Genomic DNA, 21,656 nt, shown 5'->3' with positions numbered 1-21,656 from the left:
TTTTATTGATTTAGAAATCTATATCTTGTAAATTTCATGTTTGGCGGGTGACATGACACATACACAAATTGCCTAATCTAAAGGAGATATGGGATACCCCAAAGACTTTAAAGTTTGTAAAAGAAAAAATGGATATTTCCAGAAAAATCCTAATATTTTTGGCAAATTTTTAATAAAGTCCTAAATTTTATTTTTTGAATAAAAAAGTCATGACTTTTTCACATTTTGAATAGAAAAACCAAAAAAACCGGCTAATTTATTCACTTTAGCCCTTTTTGACCTGTTCAGCAGGTCACAGGACCAAATTGTTAATTTTTCGAAAATAATGAGACTTTTTTGCAGATTTCGCCAAAATTTTTATATAATTTATAAACATATTTTTTACATATCTATATCTATTTTTACGTATTTGTGTATTTTTTTATGTCTTTATATGTATATATTTACGTATTTTTATGTATTTCAAATGTATAAACGTATTTTTTTTACTTATTTATATGTATTTTTAACCATTTTACATATTTTTTATGTATTTTTATGTGTTATTTTTTATGTATTATGTATTTGTATGTATTTGTATGTATTTTTACGTATTTATGTATTTTTTTAAAGCTTTTTATATAGATGTTTATATATTTTAAATGTATAAACGTATTTTTTACGTATTTATATCTATTTTTAAGTATTTTACATATTTTTTATGTATTACGTATTTATGTATTTTTTCAAGTGTTTTATATATATGTTTTTGTATATTTATGTATTTTAAATGTATAGACGTATTGTTTTACGTATTTATATGTATTTTTTAAGTATTTTACATATTTTTTGTGTGTTTTTATGTGTTTTTTATGTATTATGTATTTACATGTATTTTTGCGTATTTATGTATTTTTTTAGTTTTCTTATATAGATGTCTATGTATTTTATGTATATTAAATGTTTAATTGTATTATTTTTACGTGTTTATATATCTTTTACGTAAAAATAATACAATTAAACATTTAATATGCATAAACATCTATATAAGAAAACTAAAAAAATACATAAATATGCAAAAATATATAGATACATAATACATAAAAAAACACAAAAAATATGTAAAATACTTAAAAAGTACATATAAATATGTAAAAAAATACGTTTATACATTTAAAATACATAAATATACAAAAACATCTATATAAAAAACTTTAAAAAAATACATAAATACGTAATACATAAAAAATATGTAAAATACTTAAAAATGGATATAAATACGTAAAAAATACGTTTATACACTTAAAATACATAAACATCTATATATAAAGTTTTAAAAAATACATAAATACGCAAAAATATATAAAATTACATATAAATACATAATACATAAAAAATAACACATAAAAATACATAAAAAAATATGTAAAATGGTTAAAAATACATATAAATAAGTAAAAATATACGTTTATACATTTAAAATACATAAAAATACGTAAATATATACATATAAAAACATAAAAAATATAAAAATACGTAAAAATAGATATAAATATGTAAAAAATATTTTTATACATTACATAAAAATTTTGACGAAATCTGCAAAAATGTCTCATTATTTTCGAAAAATTAACAATTTGGTCCCATGACCTGCTGAACAGGTCAAAAAGGGCTAAAGTGAATAAATTAGCCGGTTTCTTGGGCTTTTGTATTCAAAATGTGAAAAAGTCAGGACTTTTTTATTCAAAAAATAAAATTTAGAACTTTATTAAAAATTTGCCCAAAATATTGGGACTTTTCCGGAGATATCCCAAGAAAAATGTTTAAATTTGATTAGAGGACCCCAATAGCCTAACAAAGCCTTAAAACATGTAAAAACACATTTCTAAAGATAAACTTCAAACATTATGTTGGCCTCCAATTCTAATCCCCAATCCTAATAAATAAGTACCTATATTGCCACGTGGCTTCTTCTTACGCCCCTTTCCACCTTATTTTCCCGCCCAGTCTATCAAAGTGATATTCCGAAATTATCCGTCTGGCGTTTTATGTTCTTGAATTTCATATTTCATATTTCAATAAATCACGAAAAATCAGTAATCTATCTTCTAAATCTTCAATCAGCCTCAAATATGGATCATTTGGTTCGCTCTTATTTGGATTTTAAAATCCCTCATTCACTCCCTTCGATTGCAAAATCAATAGAATCACCTTGTAAAATCATCCTCGCATTTAAATCCAAGATTCTCAATTTTGGAGGTACAAGCTTCTTCTAATTCCTCCAAACGCGAACTTTGTGTCTGTGTTTAACGATGTGTGTGTGCGTGTGTTTTCTGTATCATCGTCACATTCTAACTTATTGCAGTTTTGTAAAAGCTTATTTTTTGATTGTTTAAAACTCTAGGTTTGTGTATTCTGATTCAGAAAGACATGGGATCAAAGGGATATGTTGTTGGGAGATTTTTTTATTGTCTCCTTCGTCTCCTTCAGGTTTTAGTGCTCTAGGGTTTATGTGTTTTAGCCAATTGATTTCAAAATGTTTTTTTTATATCGAGATATATTTGGTCTCTATTTTAACTTTTTAATTTGACAATATCATCGAATGTTTACAAGGATAAAATGAGGGAACATGATCCTAACCATCTAAGGATGATGGGCAATCCTCCATGACACTTCACAATGGATTCATTGCTACATATATACTATTGAAGGGTTAAGTCATGTTGGTGGGGGTGCTAAAGTGATGTTCTACTTTAATTCATCCCCCATTCTTTACATTCTCCATATCTATTGCCCTCATCAAGAAGAAGACATCCTTCATGTACACCTAAGGAAGAAATTGAGCAGTTGCATACTAGGTGTTTGGTGAAAAGACTAAGTGAAGCTATCATTCATGTTTTGCCCCTGTCTCCAAACTAATTAAATCATGGTTCAAACCTATCTCTATAGATTAGAAACCCAGATCTTTCCAAGGTAACTTTTACAATTTATGTACATTTTTATTTTTATTAAAGCGATATGCGGTGAGGATGGATTAGTGAGTTAGTTTTTGTAAAACAGAAAGTCATCACTTGGGTAGGTTAAAGTAAGATTTTGTAGATCAAATCAAAATGCAACAACTTAATTTTCACATGAGCGAGGTAGATTTCGACTTCTACTTACGTTTGGATTTTTGTGCTGTAGTTTGCGTGTTTATAAGTTTTACTTGGCCAATGTAATTTTTGACTTGTATGTTATATGTCTTTGTTTGTATTTTTAATAATTTAACTAAAACTAATTTTGATTTCGATATTGTATTTAGAATATTATGTTTTCATCCATAAGTTTTGAACTCGAGATCTACATTTAAAGCGACAAAAGAACAACATCAAGATCAAAATATTGGTTGTTTTACTGAGAAAATATCCATAGTGCATTTTTTGGAATATGTTATTGTTATATTATCATTTGTAGTTACTTAATGTGGTTATTCTTTTCATTTATTCTATTTGAGGAATTTATTAATTTACATAAATTTTAAAGTAGGAATAAAGATATTTTGTAGCCTATAGTAAAACTAAGACACCTCTTGAATGGTTGAAATGGTGGTTCTTTATTTGACACTAAATTAATTTAGATTACTTTTGTTTTATGCTTGCTTATGTTTGGCTCCAAGATGGGTTTTAATTAAGTAGAATATTGTAGCACCTGGTTCTTGGTATGTATTTTTATTTAAGTATTTTGCATTTTTGGCCTTGGACTCGGCGAGTTGAAGGACCAACTTGCCGAGTAGAAGCGGGATGAGACGCGGGATTTAAGTGATGGACTCGTTGAGTCGGGTCCCGGACTCGACGAGTAGGCTCTGTCTGGACAAAACCCTAATCTGAGGGTTTGCACCCTATTTAAACAACATTATACAGCCTCCATCGCCCCTTTATGCTCCCAGAAACCCTCCATAGCAAACCCTAAGTGTTTTGGTGCAAGATTTAAGGCTTTTGAATGATTCTTGTGGGTTTTGACCTCAAGGAAGAAGGAAGAGCATAGAAGGATCAAGAGGGAACTGAAGGATTCGAGTTTGGTTCATCATTTGCAGTCTTTGAGAGGTATAAAGTCTGTACCTTGCTCTTTCATTTGATAGATCCCTTTTTGGGGAGATTTAGGGCTTTTTAAGCCATATGAGGTAGCCAACCATGATTGCAAACATGGTTGGGGGTAAAGACTTCGGATCTAGCACTTGGGTAGAGTCACAAGGCAGATTTGGGTTGCTTTTGCACCCAAGGAAGGCCCCATGCAACACTAGAGCTTATTTTATGTCCTTGTGAGCTCAAAGTCCCATGCATGCACGTAAAGTTTGTAACTTTACGTGCTAGAACGATTAAAGGAGCCTAGATCTATCTTTTGGTCAAGTGTTGTACATCAGAAATCGAGGATTTTGGGTGTGGACGTTATCGACTCGTCGAGTCCGTTCTTGGGACTCGACGAGTCCAAGGCTTTGAGTCCCATTTCTGTTGAGGGTCAAAAGGACTCAGTTGGGCGTTAGAAAGGTTGTAACAGTACAGAAAGAGTGACCTAACGCACTGGACTTAATTTTAGACCTGGAGTTCATGGGACTCGACGAGTGCTAGAACAAACTCAGCGAGTCCAAGGCAATCTCCTTATGTTTGAAGATGAACTCGACGATTTGTTCATACAACTCGGCGAGTCGAAGTCAGGACTTGTTCATCAGTTGAAGGTGAACTCGACGAGTGTTCATACGACTCGGCGAGTCGGATGAAGGTTCATTGATGTTCGTAAGGAATGGGAACTCGTCGAGTCGTTGCTAAACTCGACGAGTCGAGTCGTGGATAAGGACGAGTAAAGGGAAGGGACTCGACGAGTTGACGGCCCAACTCGGCGAGTCGGGTCAACTGGAAGTTGACTTTGACTTGGACTTGGTTGGGGGTAAAATGGTCATTTTACCCTAAGAGTAGATATCAGTTTCTAACTGAGTGTTTTGTAGGGGTTGTAGCCGGAGGATTTCCGGAGCAGCAGCGGACGGAGGTTTCCCGCACAGATTATCAGCAGCTTCTTGTACGAGGTGAGTTACCTTCCAGTAGGGGTGGGTCTATGGCCACAATGTCGGCCCACCAAAGAGGAGTATTTAGAAGATGATTGTCTTTGTGATAATTATCTTGGTTTGGTTATATGCTTTTGTCATGAGTTTTATTTGTATGATATGTTACGAGTATGATAGGGATTGGTTTCCCTGGTAGCGGTCCTTAGGACCGAAGGGTAGGTCAGTACCCGGATATGCCTGACTGTATGTTTATATCTTGTTGTTGTATGCTAGTGGTAGGGGGTGGAATAGTCCCCAGTTACCAGTTGAAAGATACCGATAATGGTTACCAGTTGAAAGATACCGATGATGATTACCGGTTGAAAGATACCGATGATGATTGCCGGTTGAAAGATACCGATGATGATTACCGGTTGAAAGATACCGACGATGATTACCGGTTGAAAGATACCGATGATATTGTATGGTATGTGGTATGATGGGGGAACTCACTAAGCTTTGTGCTTACGGTTTCGATTTTGGTTTCAGGTACCTCTTCGTCTAAGGGGAAGGAGTCGGTGGCGTAGCATCGCATCACACACACACACATGATTTCCGCATGGAGTTTTCTGGGATTGTACTCTGATATGTATTATTTTATGACTCGGGTTTTCATACATGATGTTCTGTTTTATGTGATGATGTGTTTTCACAGTATTTTCTTATGAATGTTTTTATGAGTCAGTTAATTAAAAAGAAATTTTTGGACTTGAAAATTGGGTCGTTACAAATATAAAACTGAATTAAGACCATAGGAACTGATAAGATGTAGATGCTCTGCATTGTTAGTTTGTAACATTTGGTAGAAATCTTAAAGAAGAAATTTTCATTTTTCATATTATAAGTAGCATTTTTTCCCCTTTTCCTTTTTAGGGACCTATTATGGGAGTTAGTTTATTAAAATTTTGTCCTAAATATTACTTATTTCATTCCTCAATTAACTTGGCATATAGGTTGTTTATTTTAGATCTCTACATATTGTTAGGAATAAAATCTGAGATGACGAATGCGGAATATCAAGAACAATCAGAATCAATCACCATCATATGCAAGTAATCTGATAAAGGTTTTTCATATATTGATTATGAGATGAACATACAGAGAAAAACCCTAATCTGGTAAAAAACTTACACAAAAAGTAAACCTAATGATTATTTATAGGGAACAATAAATATCTACCATAAATATAAAATAAATGCCTAATATAAAACCAATGCCTTAGAAGAGCTCGATTAAGAACTTCTACTGTAAAGGCATCGTAGGGAATCATAAAATGATTAACCCTAAAAAGACTTCCCTAAATAACCAAATATGCCAAATCAGTTTCAATATCTCAAATACTCAACAATCTCCCCCTAGATGTTGAAACTGATGAAGATCACGATTTCCGATCTTCTTGGTACTTCTCCCCCTAAATTGTGATACTCATCAGCACATGGGGTCTTCAAAGCGAGAGAAATAGAAATAATCTTCCAAATACGAACTCCCCCTTGAATAATCATCACTCCCCCTTGAATCTTCAACAAATACCATGGAGAGAATCCGGAAAGTTAAGAAGAATCACCAACAATCTTCAAAACCCGTCAGATTTGATGAAATAAATCCCTTTAGAATAAACCCAATCTTCAAAAATTAAAACCGGAAAAATAACAAAAAATTAAATTTAGACAAAAGAATAGAAACGAAGCAATTATTTTGAAGGGTTTAAAAAGAATAAGACCAAAGAAAAGGATTAGAAATGAAAGTATTTTGGTAAGAAGGGGTAAAAATGGTAAAAATCCAAAAATTTTGAAAATAATTTTGGATATGGGGTTAAATCTTTGAACATCTGAAAGTCAGGGGGCAAAATTGAAAATATAACCCATACTCTTCATTTTAACGCTGAAAAGAATAATATCTTCCAATGGGGGTAGAAACGATAAAGTATGTAAACATTTGAGGACTAAAACTGTTAAAGCGCTGAAGTTGCAGGGACCAAGAATGTAAAATGAGTCATCTTCTTCATTTAGACGATGATAAACTCGTTCATTGACTGTGAAAAGTCAAAGTCCTTTGATTCCAAAAAAAATTACGATCGCCAATAAAATTAATCCGCTAATCCTGTGGAATTCCTATGACCACGTCAAGTTCCGAACACATGTAATTCCAATTTTGAATGTAATGTTCTGATTTCGTTTTCAGAGTTCTAGCCAAGCACGCGACGAAACCGTTAACACAGCCGAATCGATTTCCGATTTTGAAGCGTGAAATTCCAATTTAAGATTTCCAAATCCGTGTTCAGTAAGTCAATTCCGAGCATCAAGTTCGTTTCCGATTTAGATTTGAGTTACGAGTGTGAATCCTTCAATGCCTGTTCACTCGGATTTAGATTTAGATTTGAGCATCAAGTTCGTTTCCAACACACTGATACAAACACGAAACCAAAAAATCAACAACCAGTTACACTTTCGTTCCAAGCACAAGATGCGAATCTTGTCAATTGATCAGGGACCGAAAGCAATCAACGACCGAAAGCTAATCAGGACCGAAAGTGAATCACAGGTTCGCTTCAAATCCAGTTGCAGTTTCGTTCCTTCTCGCTCCGATTTCAAATGGACATGGACCGAAAGTAATCAAGGACCGAACGTAGATTAAGGACCGAAAGTGAATTGCAGTTCGCTTCAATTTCATACCAAAGCGAAATCAACCGAACGTTCGGTTGTGAACAGTAGATTCGGGTTCGGTTCTTATTCGTGAGGTTCGGTTGTTAATTTAAGTTCGGTTCTTAAACTGAGTTTCGCTCTTGTAATTGTAAGGTTCGCTTCAATGCTTCAGTGAACGACCAAACAAGCGAAACCTCTATTGACCATAAATCCAAAAGCAACCCCTCATGTTATAATAAACTGACAGTTTGTACCCTTTAAGCATAAAAGTGTCAGAAATCAGCTTTCTTTTTGCAGAAAAATGACACTTTTCACCCCATCTTTTCAACTTTTTCAACTTTTGTCAATTCCAACACAAAAAAAACAATAAAATTGATTTCTTCAACACAATATCATATCATTGAACCAAATCCATCAGATTTCACCAAGATTTTGTCCCTATTTTCGGTTTTATTTTATTTATTTATTTATTTTTTTGATAAAGGACAAAACTTTTATGGGACTTTTGATACCCATTTAAGATTCAACATTAAAGTATGTTTCTTGCATAACCACTTATTTGAAGAAAATCTATCATCCTCTGAAAATAATACCCGCTTCTTAGTTGGAAAACAAAAATTTCATTAAACCAACCAAATTCTCTTTTCTTTTCCTTCCAACTTCTAAGATTTTTAACTGAAGAAAAATAAGAATCAGAGATTCTTTGTAATAAAAAATGGGATAGTAGAGGTGAGACCTTTCTTGCTCTTGGAGCAATTGTGGGGTGCTAATGGAATGAGTCTGGTAACAAGCTATATTTTTCTTTATAATTTAAAATTGGATTTTGGGATTAGGACAGATACAACTTTCTATTTAGTTTATAAGTTTTCTAATTCTCCAAAAAAAAAAGGTTAACCTTTTCTATTTATAATTTCAATATGGGTTTTTTTTTTTTTTTGTTAAAGCTCTCCATCAATGTGCTTGTGGAAAGTATCGGAAAAATTGAAAATAGAAGGCTACAAGGAAAAAGTTTTGCTATGAATTGATTTACTGGAGCAACTCAATACAAGGAACAAAAACAAGTTGATTGTAAAAATATATCGAAATATATAGTTCCACTTTTTGTTATTTATTACTCCAACCTTCTTTGACTTCCTGTTCTAAATGTTTATTAGATTACCCTCTTTGAAAGAAACAACAATTCATTATATTTTATTTTTTATTACATTATTGCATTTTTATTGTTTTTCTGTCAAAGTATGTTGATATTAAAAGTGTTAAAATTTGTTTCTAAATAGTAGTTTGTCCAGATGCAAAAAATAAAATAATAAGATAGAAATTATACATAAATCTACATGTTTATTTTAGTAAACACTAAATGAAATTTTATTTATAAAACAACCGGTTTACCGGCTGGATATTATGTGAACTTACAAAATGTAAATTGAATATTAACAATAATGTATATATTTATTTTAAAACAAAATTATAAGCTTACTTAAAAAAAATTATACCTTTGTAAATTAATAATTTTTTTGTAAATATTTGATAAGACCATACCATTTCAAATTTTTAATAGTTTTTTCTTTTTAAACCGTGATTTCCACGGGTTTAAACCTAGTTTTTGAATAAATTAAGCTATATCTCGCCCCTTTAGTCTGTTTCTCCCACTAAGACCTATTTTAATATAATGAATGTAATTTTGATGTTGCCTGTATATAAGAGTAATAAGATAAAGATATATTCCACAAAGAATAACCTTTATTTCTTGTTCTATTGCATTACATTCCATATATCTCTTTTCATAAAAGAATTTTTATAATCTGAAAACAAAATTGGGATAATGAATTAAAAGGGTAATATATTATTCGATTTATACACATTTGGTCACTGAGTTTTTTTTCGTCCACATTTACCCATTCAACTTGTTAAAATGTACACATTCAGTCCTTATGACCGGTTACTCCAGGTTAGCCGGGAAAAATGACTTAATAGGGTAATATATTTCTCATTTTGTACACATTTTGTCCTTAATATTTTTGTACACATTTAGTCCTTAATATTTTTTTGTTTCAAACTAAGTCATTTTTGTTTTTGTACACATTCAGTACTTATGAATGTTTTCTTTAGGTTTTTCTCACGACATCTTACGTGGGACAATCATTGATGAAGTGTGTGGGACTGTTAATGTTTATGTGTAATGTCTCATTTTCACAACAAAAAAGTTTTCATTTTTAAATAAGGCAAAACTCCCTAATTATAAATCGATTATTAAGAAAAAAAACGTTTGTTCAAAAATACATTTATCGAAAATCAGAGTAATATAAGAAACGCAGAATCCTCAATATTGTTGATGAGTGTGTACAATCATGCATTCTCCTTCCCACGACCAACGATAGAACCTGAAAACATAAACAATTGGGTAAACACAAAGTTTAGTGAGTTTCCTCCAAAATACCCGATACAACAAACATATTATCATGCATAACGGACCCACACTCATCAGACTGGAACACCTTGGCCCAATCAGTCATCGGATTGGAATACCCAATGTTTGTTGGCATGACGCCTTAACCCAACAACTCTTCTCGAGTCTTCGTGCCTATAGCTTATAGTCGGCCCGCACCAGGTATCTTGGCCTACAACATATAGCATGACCACCTCAACCTATCCCACCACCATATGGCTATCCCACATAAGATGTCGTGAGAAAAACCTAAAAAAATCATTTATAAGTACTGAATGAATACAAAAACAAAAATGACTTATTTTGCAACAAAAAAATATATTAAGGACTAAATGTGTACAAAAATATTAAGGACTAAATGTGTACAAAGTGAGAAATATATTACCCTATTAAGTCATTTTTACTCGGCTAACCTGGAGTAGCCGGTCATAAGGACTAAATGTGTACGGTTTAACAAGTTGAAGGGATAAATGTGGACGAAAAAAGAACTGAGTGACTAAATGTATACAAATCAAAAAATATATTAACCTTTTAAGTCATTATCCCAATAAAATTCGACATTAATCATCTTATTGATATCGACTAAAGGGTATACACCTTTAACCATCTAATCAAATGTGGAGCATCTACCCATTGATAGTTATCTAGTAATGACATACGAAATATCCACATCGAAATATATTATTATAAAATTTGAAGAATAGTTTTACACCTATGATTCGATCTACTTTACTTTTGTGACTATAATCGATAAGGTTGCCTTTAAAAAAAACGTTATTGTTTTACGTATTTAACTTTATTATGTATAATCAAAAAAGAGAAAGGTTGTAACAAATAAAGTAATGATCATTAAAAGTGGAGTGTTTGTTGACTGTTGAGAAATGCTTTCGTTGTTGTCTGAACTTCAACCGTCGATGATTTGATTTTAAATATATATACTTACATAGTTAAATACTTTTCTACTTTCTCTTTAAAGGTGTTTTTTGGCTAGAGAATTGTTTAGTAAATAAATTCCTTTACCTTGTTTTCATTCAGATGCTAAAAACTGGTGCTTGATAAAAAAAACTAAGCAAATTTAATTAGTCAGTAAAAGTTAAAGTGTCTAAAGGTTTTAAAATAATCTATAACGAAACAAATTTAATATGCTAATATATTTCAATTTGTATTATTCTTATAAAATCTTGCTTTCATTCCATCGTCCTTTGTATTATAGAACTGTTTTTTTAATCTTTCATGAAAGACATGGTTTTAACAAATCTAATCATTAGGGTGTGTATAGGATGGTTTGTTTCGATTTTTAGCTAAAATCAAACCATAACCATTATAAGTGGTTAATGCATTTTTATAGTCATTAGGTATTGGTTAATATTGGGTTTGGTTAACGGCAGTGGCGGATCCTTTATAGGGGCATTTTTGAACTTATAATACCCAGATTTTATGTGAAGGATTGGTTTTTATATTTACAGTATTTTTTTGGCCCCACTCGTTCATTCTTTATAAACAAAATAACAAAACAAGAAAATCAAAAGGTAGTTCATAAAATTAGGAAACTAGATAAGTTATTAACAAAATGACAGAAAATTACTGAAAAGAATCAAAATTAATCATATACTAGCAGGGTACCCCGGGCTTCGCCCGGGTCGGTATGTGCTTTTTTTTGCGTGTGTCATTCTGAAATGTGTCATTGTTTCACATGATTGGCCTCCTTCAAATTCTTCCAATTATAGCATTGCATTTGGGAAAACATACAAAGATAAATAAAATATAGATTTCGGAAAACAGTTAAGCGATGCTAACAAAGTAACCCCATCACCTTTCAAATTAAAAAAAATGAGGAATTGGTCTTTCATTTTAAACATAAGAGTGTACTACAATAAATTCAAACAAAAAAATGTGGTACAGACTGCATCCACAGAGCTTTTCTAAAACATGAAACAAACGAATGGAATTAGTTTTATCACTTTAATTCCATCCAACAAAAACAAAATGTTTTTTTATTTCATTCCAATGGAATGAATGATTCCATTCCATACCTTGACCTTCTTCTTGGGTTCCTTCTCAGCAACTTCTTTCACATTACTTCATGGGAGTTTAACACTAAGTTCCAAATTTTCAGTAATAAAAACTTCTTGGATGCAAGGCTGCCTTCAATGTAACAACTGATATCCCTACAAAAAAAGGGTCATAAAATTGAAATCTTATATTAATCCACAAATTTGGATACTCCAAAAAGTAAACGACAGATATGAAGGAGAGTCATCCATAACTGTTCCATTTAACTGATATGAAACCGAAATGGAATCCATAATTCCAGAGTTTGAAATGTTATGTTGTGATTCCATTCCATTGCCATAACCATGAGTAACCTAATAGGAAAACCTCGAATTACCCAAATACCCTTCAAGTCCACCAACTGCAACCCCATTCACATTCTGGGCACCCGCCACCATATTCACCGGACCATGTTGCATCTCCGACTGTATAAGCAGTCCACCACCACTAAATCCTACATCACTGCTATAAATCAAAGTTACGTTTAGTAAATTTGTGTGATTCCAGAGACAAAAATGTACTGAAACTATAATGTCACCTGGGAAAAACCAGAGGAATGCACTCTAGATATAGACAAAATTCTGAGTATCACTTCATCAATCTGTGGTGGCTCTTAGTCAACAACATGGTAACACATCAAATATTGCAACCAAACAGACATTATATTCAAAATAAATTCCATATACTGCATATCTCTGCCAAAAGTAACAATATAAAACGTATGTTAATGCCATGTCATCGCCACATCATTGCCATTTGAAGTCATCAATGCCACATCAGCATAAAGGCATAAACAGAATAACTTACTGCAGAAGCTTTTCCACTTTGGAACCATCGTCTTCCAGTGAGTTTTTTTTTTGTAGTGAGGGCTGATTCTAGTAATAGCCTGAAAGTCGGAGGGTAGTAATTAATCATTATATAAATTGTGGAAAATAATAAAATCTGTTAATTACTTGGCTCTCTCAAGGGCTATTTCTCCTTCAAATTTTTCTCTCCATGCCAAAAATGTTTCAACAGTGACAAGTTCTCCATGTGGCACAATCAAATTAATATTTTTCAATTTAGTTGGACCCAATCAAATCTTTTTTTTTCCAAATTAACCATTTTGATGGTTTGAATGGAAAAAAACAATATCTGTGGTTCAAAAATGCAAAACTATCTTTTACTTTACCAAGTCACAATATTGGAGTGAATGTTTAATCAACATTAAAAATAATTTTTTTATCAAGGGCAAAATGGTCAAGTAAAAATACTTGGTGCCTGGAGTTTTCTGTTTTTTAGAGACCAAGGAACGCACAATGCTCTCTGGCATGGTCTCGGACAAAGTGTGAAGCCAGATAATCATATAATAAAAATAAGATTACAATATTATTACGACAAAAAAAAAAGTAAATTACATTGCTATATTCTGCAAATGTCCCTTAATTATTCATCGAATCTCAACACGGGTTGAAAAAATGTTTGGAGGTCAACCTACCACATTTTGACCAAAGATTTTTATGGTTATATTAAAAAGGTGGGTAAGTTTTTTTTCGTAAACCTACAATATTTTTTCATACCTGATTGTAGAGGTGATGAAACATTCCCACCCAAAAGAGACCAATCAGAAACTTAGCCATACATCTGCACTACATTTGGAGAGTTAATTTTTAACTTTTGATTCTATAAATTTACCTCTTGATTTCATTGAATCAGAAACGGAATGGAATCACTAATTCCATTACTTTGGAATATGACTCCTTCCATTTTGTTAATCCTTCACTTGACTAATGGAATGAAAAATTACAATTTAACCAATTTTTATTCATGAATTTATTTGGAAAATAAGTTTTGTGATTTTAGTTAAATAATAATTTTACTATGAGCTTCATGATTTACTTACATGATACGGGCCAAAAACAACAGATTTATGATCAACAGGAAACTAATATTACTTGACGGGTATTTATCTTCAAATACCTTGAAGCAACAACCACAAAAAAGAACCACATGTTAATTAGATATTCATCAAATGCTTAAAAAGATAAACATTTATAATTATTAACCTGTGATTCAAGAGATTTGAATTTAACTGAAACAATTATAAAAATGAGCAAGAAAACATGAATTATCAATTTTTTTTTTAAAAAAATTAATCCAACTTTAAAGCTATAGTGTTTTTATGCTTATGTTTTTACTTGAACTGCCTGTTTTTAATCCTCACGTTCCATTAACTTCTTTCCAAAATGTTGCTTAAGAGTCATGGTATCCGATCCTTCAAAAAGTCTCATTTCTGATACTTCATGTTCTAATCGTTTATTTAATTCATGTAACCTTTTATTCATAGAGTCTTGGAGAAGGGGATGCTCCAATTCTTTTGCTGTTTCTTCCTATATCACACCAGAATCGCCTATATTTATTGTCATTTAAAAAAAATGATTAAATAAAAATAATTTTACATTTGTATAATTTTTTTTAAGCTTACCACTTTCACTCATTTCATAATCTGATGAATTGATACTTTGCAAACCCCTTTTAATCCGTTAAGTTTTCACGCAAAAGGAATCACCAATCTGAAAAATTGCAGCATAATTGGTTATGTTTTTATAAATGTTGACAAAAGTTACAAACTTTTACATACTTTAGAGAAAGATTGTTGATCAATAGTGATGCCTCCATTGCGAGTCTCATGAGGTTTGCGACACAAATCCTGATTTGTAGCTTCAAGCCAAGAAATCCGCTCCCGTAGGATCTAAATAACATGTGGTAGTATGATCAATACTGTTCCTTAAGGATGAAAGTAAGTTTGACTTTTACAATGATAAAAGACTTTAAAAAAAGCATACTGGTAAATTTTTGATATATCTAAGTTTTCTTTTGCATCAATCATGCAATGAGCTTAAGCCTCAACAATCGACTCTATATCAAAGTTACTAAAATTATAAAAATCACTAATAGCAACTTAGCAATCAATCAAATGACATAGATACAGAACGGATTCGGTAAGCAAACCTTCAAGTTTCTGAGCATCGTTTTGAGATGGTGATTGCTTTTCACGATTAGCAGACAAATCTAGGGAAATAATAATCCCCTGATATAATGATTTATGTAAAACATTTAACCCAACACTTGTTAGTCAAACACCAATACGCAGGTAACTGTAGGTAAAGTTGGATGGAATTATAAAGTTAATAGAAACAATAATCCAATGAAACAAACCAGTGGCCTGAGCTTTCACTGATGTCGACTTTGCAGAGAAGTAGCGTATGAGCAGGAGCCGAGTCACAAGAGAACCGGAACCTCATACACATTTTTTTTGTTCGACAATTCAGCGGAACCTAAGGATACTGCAACAATTTCGGTGGTGTTGAATACGCTGGAACACAAAATTTGAATAATTCATAAACCCAAGAAATCTACGTATATATAAAGTACCTGATTCACCTGTTGCAGTCCCGGCCTGTTGTCGGCCACCTGGAGTTCCGATTACTACCTATATCTTTAAAATTCAAACAAAGATAAATATGAAAGCACAAAATGAAATGATTTCAACAAACAAACATATGATTGATACTTTTATTATCTAAGGTTTCAATCTTTCAGTTTGCATCAAATTATAGTGCTCACAATTATCATTAGAGTAGGAAAAGGAAATGCCAAAGAAACATACTAAGAAGAAGTGAAAATTAAAATCAATATAAACGAACAATTTACCTTTCTAAACCAAAGGTATTTAATTTCAGCAACATTATAAACAGACATTAAATTAAAAAATGTTTTTTTTTTGTTATTTGGTTTAGACATTTCTTCAAACAGGTGGTGGGCATAAATACGAAGACACACATACACATATAAAGTGGAAACAACAAGTTGGCATGAAGAATGTGGAAAAAGGGTTTGTGTTTGCAACCTTGTAAAAACGACAATCAAATTTCAATTACACCCGGTACTCAAAACAAATCGACATGGAGAAAAAAAAAGTAAGTCGATGGAATAGTAGGATACCTTAGAGACCCACACGCTTCATCAACTGTCCCAACAGGAACCGATTCGTCCCCAAAAATCACGAAGTTAACAGACGTAAGGAAGCACAACATCCCCACCCCTGCACAGTGATTATACCTCGGATGACCAGGTGTGGAGAACTTCAGGACCCTCTCAACATACCAGAAATATGCACCGCAGAACTCACAAACACAGTCACAGTCCCCGGAATCAAGGTATTGGGGAAGAACAGAAAAGGCTGGAAGACGGCGACACTTGCGACGGCCACCAACGGAAACTCCAACAGAGGAGGAAGCACCGTCATTAGGTTTCAGCTTCGGCTGGACAGACATAGGAAGAAGGACTGACGAAAGAACAGAAAAGAACTAAACAAAAAACCAAATGGAAGAAACAAAGGTCGAAGAACAGAAGAAGATTACCTGTCATAGAAGGAATGATAGAAGCAAGGAACGAACTGTGGAATCAGAAGGCGACCGACGAAGCAAAAAAACCTTGAGGAAGAAAACAATAATGGCGAGAACGATAGAGAGAGTTCTGGAAGGATGGAAGACGGTGATGTTTGTTGAGTATACCTGATGGCATGGTAAAGCGGTGGAGAATGAGCGGTGATCATGGTTGAGTTAAAGTAACCGGATGAGAATACCCTGGTAAGGACCAAATTGCAATTTCAACAAAGAATCGGACCAATTCCGTGATACAACAAATATGTGGACTAAAGATGCGAAAACCCACCAAGTTTACTGTTGCTAACTTAGGACATTTTTAATATATATATTTTTTAATATATATATATATATATATATATATATATTAATTAGGATACCAACTGATTTGGAAACTAAAATCTATAAAATCCAAAAAAACGTGTTGTAGTTTACAATTTTCTAAACCAATCTTTAACAAAAAACAAACCATAAACTAGAGATTACTGCTTTAAAAAAGATATGTTCACCGGAAAAAAAACCGGTCACCTCGGAAACTAAAGAATACAAATGTCTTTGTCTCTCTAATCTTCTTTTTATGATCGACTGTTGTTTACCGTTTGCTGTTGTTTCCTCTTCACAGTTTTCTTCTCCAACTGTCGTTATTTGGTGCTTCCTCTACACATTAGACTTTTGCCGACCTCTGTTTTTTCTTATTTTGTCTTCCCACTCCAAAATCCTCATCCTCCGAAAATGTGTAAGTTTTTCTTTCTTTCTATCTCTAATTTATTTGTCTTTCTTTCTCTATTACATGTAATATATTATATTAAAAAGTTGGAAGACATATGAAGTTAGGCTGTAGGTACTTGTTTATAAAAGTTGAAAGACCTCTATAGGTACTTTTTTTATTGTTTTGTAATTTTATATATTATTATATTGCTAAACATTATAGCGTAAATCTTACAAAAAATTAATTTGAAATTATGATAATTTAGTTTGTTAAAGATGTATATATTATCTTTTATTATATTTATTAAGTATTAATTAATTTTATATTTTCATCAAAATATAATTATCATTGTTGTAAAAGAATTACAATAAATTAAAAATAATCAATTGGAAATATATAATTGTTAATTATTCTTTCATTTGGTTCTTTGTTAATGGTTACTTGTTAGTTAATTATGTTATTTAGTGTATATCAATTAGAAAAAACCAAGTATTGACCGTTTTCTAAAAAAAATATGCAAGCTTTTCACAATATTTCGAACAATCATCGTCGATTGTTTTGGATGCAACTACCGCTACGACTAATCATGCTATGGAGAACTGATCTCAAATTAAACTTGTTTATATGTGAAGTTTTAGTTTCGGCCCGGCCCCTCTGGTTTTCATGCTTGTGTTCCGCCCCTGGTTAACGGTTTTTGTCGGTTAATTGTTATGATAAATTGTCAATATTGATTAATCATAATGGTGAAAAATGAGATAAAAAAATACTTTGCTATAAAAACTGAAAAACAGAATGTACATTGTTATAAAAAAGTGAACGATTTGATGTTTATAACTTTATTAATATGAAAAAAGATTTGGTATCCCATTTAATTCCAAATATTACCTTTTAAATTTCAATTCCAAATACAACTAGGGAAGTACCCCGGGTTGGATACACCAAAGAATTGGAAAAAATAGGAAATTTGCACAGTTGCAGACATTAAACCAGGTTTTCTGCACCAACAATCGTCCATAGAAAAAATATCAAAAATCATCAAAAATAAGCACTTAAAGGCAAAAAAGATTCATTGTAACGGGACCAGATCATCTGGAAATTATAATATTCAATCTCGCTTTCATTTACACACAAAGACTCAAAGCTTCAGCCAAAGGACTCTTTGCAGCCGCCTCCTTTAAGGCCTCAAAAGGGTCTCTCAACTTCACCTGGTCTGGATCTATCTTTGGTCTTATATTGTTTATCATTTCCAACTTGTAATTAGCTTGTGGATCTTTAAATCTAGCCTGTGGTTCAATACATTAAAATAACATTTTTTGGTCAATTAAACCATGACATATTAATATGTAAAAATGAAATCATTTTTACCAGATACTTTAATTTTGGTCATGACCAATTTGGTCATTTTGGTCAAAATAACCATTTTTAGTCATTTTCTCATTGTGCACTAAAACTAACATGCAGTGATAAAACTTCCAACTAACCTTGGTTTCTTCATGGTATGAACACCATCTTTTAGTAAGCTCATGTGGACAGTGGTATTATTAAGCACGGCATGGAAAGCATCAAAATGAACAGGACAATATGAATGTGATCCAAGAAGATCTTTGGGTGGAGTTCTGAACTCATGAATTACTTCCAAAAAGTCCTGCATATTGGAGCTGAAGATGGAGCAATAAAAACACTATATCCAGTCATCTGCATATGTTGCATCCCAATAAATTTGATACCACAACATGGATGTAATAGTTTCAGCATCAAGTTCTTCCTTGTCATAGATCTAAATACATTCCATAGAAAAAAGTAATAGCATTTTGCAGCATACCCATGTGGAAGTCTTAAAACCCTATAAAAATAAAAGGAAAAATGGTTAAAATTGTGGAACTTTATTGTCCTTAACAGTTCTGTTGAATTAAGTGTCATATTTAAATACTTCACAAATATAATAGTTTGAAGCTCAAAAAAAGAAATATAGGCCTACCACGTATTAGTAAAATAAACATATGAGTTTCTTATTCAAGTTGTCCTGTGAATTGGATTTTATGATTTTTAAAATGGTATGCCAAATGTAACACGGTGGATCCATTAGAACAAACAATGGAATGGAATTAAATTCCAATTCATGCCAAATCAAACAAAAATCCCCTCTCACAATTTATAGACTCACCAAATCCAATGATACTTTATCCAACCTCTATTCTTTTGACATGCTCTTCTGCAAGGTGGTGCATCTTTGTTTATCTCTGGGTAGGGAAAATATTGTTATGGTAGAATAAATCTTAGTATAATCTTAGAAAAAAAGGAGTAGAGGACCTTTACTTCATACTTTCTTGTACAAAAACTTAGAATGTTAACTGATAAATAGAAAACTTACCTCTTGCATATCATACCTGAAACCACCTGAAATTATTAAAAGCACACACACACACACATCCAACCATAAAAAAAATAAACATAAAGGTGTTTAGTTATTGATTGATCATGTTCTTAGTTTCTTACCAATCTGGGATGAACGAAATTAACTTCAATGGTTTAGAAATTTCACGAGATTCTTTAGTAGTTCTCAACAAAGAGGACATTTTGTTGTTGGTGTTGTTGCCTTCAGTCCATGTACGATTGTTACTGATCCAGATTTGCAAGCACGCATGAAGTAGATAGCCATATAATATATCTTATAATATATTGTCTTAAAAGACTCAATTTATATACTTCTTTATTATTTCATGTTGGTCATTACTGCAAAAAAAAAATCAAAGCATAAGTATAACTATTAATCTTACAAAAAAATATATATTTAATACTTAATTATTAAGTCTTTTAAGAAAAAGGAACTTAGATAATCGAAATGTTAAAGTGTTCTCAAAGTTTAGGTATCAAAATTTTTAATTAAACCATTCAATTTTTGCACGTTTTCAATTCCATTATTTTTGCCTCATATCCCAATGTTAAACCGTTTTCATAGCTTAGGTATCAATTTTTTTTTGATAAATTGACACATTATGTGGCATTGTATATGTTTTGAGACGTAATTTATCATTTTCCTGTAGTTAGAGAAAGTCAAGTAAGATTATATGTACCTTTCTAGTGTCATCGGAGGCTGTGATGATATCTTTCACTTGTAATGCTATCAATTTAGCATGTTTGCTTATCATCTTGGGTTTGTTTAAACCTAGAAAAAAGTTGATAATAATATGAAAGATGTTACTAAAGGAAGAACACCTTTAGTGATGAAGTTGAGATTTGAAGATGAAGCTTCTAATTCCTCAAATGAATGTGCCCAAATACTCTTCGAATTGTTGCCGTAAAGCAGCTTCCATAACATCAATGCCTGAGCAGGTCTATATCCTTGAGAAGTCACCCAATTCTGTTTAAATTCTCATGTATTTGGATACGATCACTTTCAAGAAGCACATACAAAAAGTCCTTAACTCACGGGATATGAACTCAAAAGCCCTAGATTACCAGCTTTTTCAGCTTTTTGAAGAAAAAACAATTAAGGAATAGGTAGATGTATACATACTTCGAATTCCATGTATTGAAAGAGAGTGAAGTCAAAAATATCAGTACTGGTGGAGAAAAAAGGAGAAGACGGTAGGTGAAGGTTTACCCAATAGCAGAACCTGAAGAACACATTTTGTACTGAATTTTGTTCAGTTTTCGCTGCCCTCCATCTCCGATCGGAAGCGTAGAGAGGGGGGTTTAAGGCCTGAAATCGAGAGCAACGGTGATGTTTAGGGTTAGAAGTCGTTGTGTATAGAGGCGCATAAGGCTTAAAGAACAGTAACCTTGAAACGTTATGAAATCATGGTCCATGGTTGCATCGGTGGTGATAAACGGCATGGAGGGTTTCTAGATGGCTGACTTCAACCTTGGAATAGTGGCGAAAGGTGTGACCATCTTCCCTAAATCAACATATAGAGGCAAACAAATACATGGGTGTAATTGTAGCTACCAGGGGTTCCGTCGCAAGCATGGTGGCATTCTTTTCCACCGATGATAGTGATAAAAGGAACCAGAAGGTGAGATATTGAGGAAGTGAGCCATGGTCGGGACCAATTGTCGATCGAGCTTTCTATCTACATTGGCGAAGCAAACAGGAGAAGGTCTGGATGAGGAGTGGTGGAAGGAAGATACTGGAAGGCTGTATTGGGATACCATATTTGATCGAGCGGAATGTAAAAAGTCGGTGAGGGTTTTCAACAGACGGTGGGAAATGTGTATGGCGGTGGGTTAACCCGGTTGAGTAAAGGACCGCATATGGTGGAACAATCCTATTGGAGGAGAAAATGGTGAAGATGGAGAGGCAAACACGTAACATTCAAGCCTACTA

This window comes from Lactuca virosa, chromosome 1 (assembly GCF_052849685.1).
Source record: "Lactuca virosa cultivar CGN04683 chromosome 1, Lactuca_virosa_CGN04683_v6, whole genome shotgun sequence".
In the NCBI taxonomy this organism is placed as follows: Eukaryota; Viridiplantae; Streptophyta; class Magnoliopsida; order Asterales; family Asteraceae; genus Lactuca; species Lactuca virosa.
The sequence above is the reverse complement of the archived record's forward strand: the minus strand, read 5'-3'. Positions refer to the sequence as shown.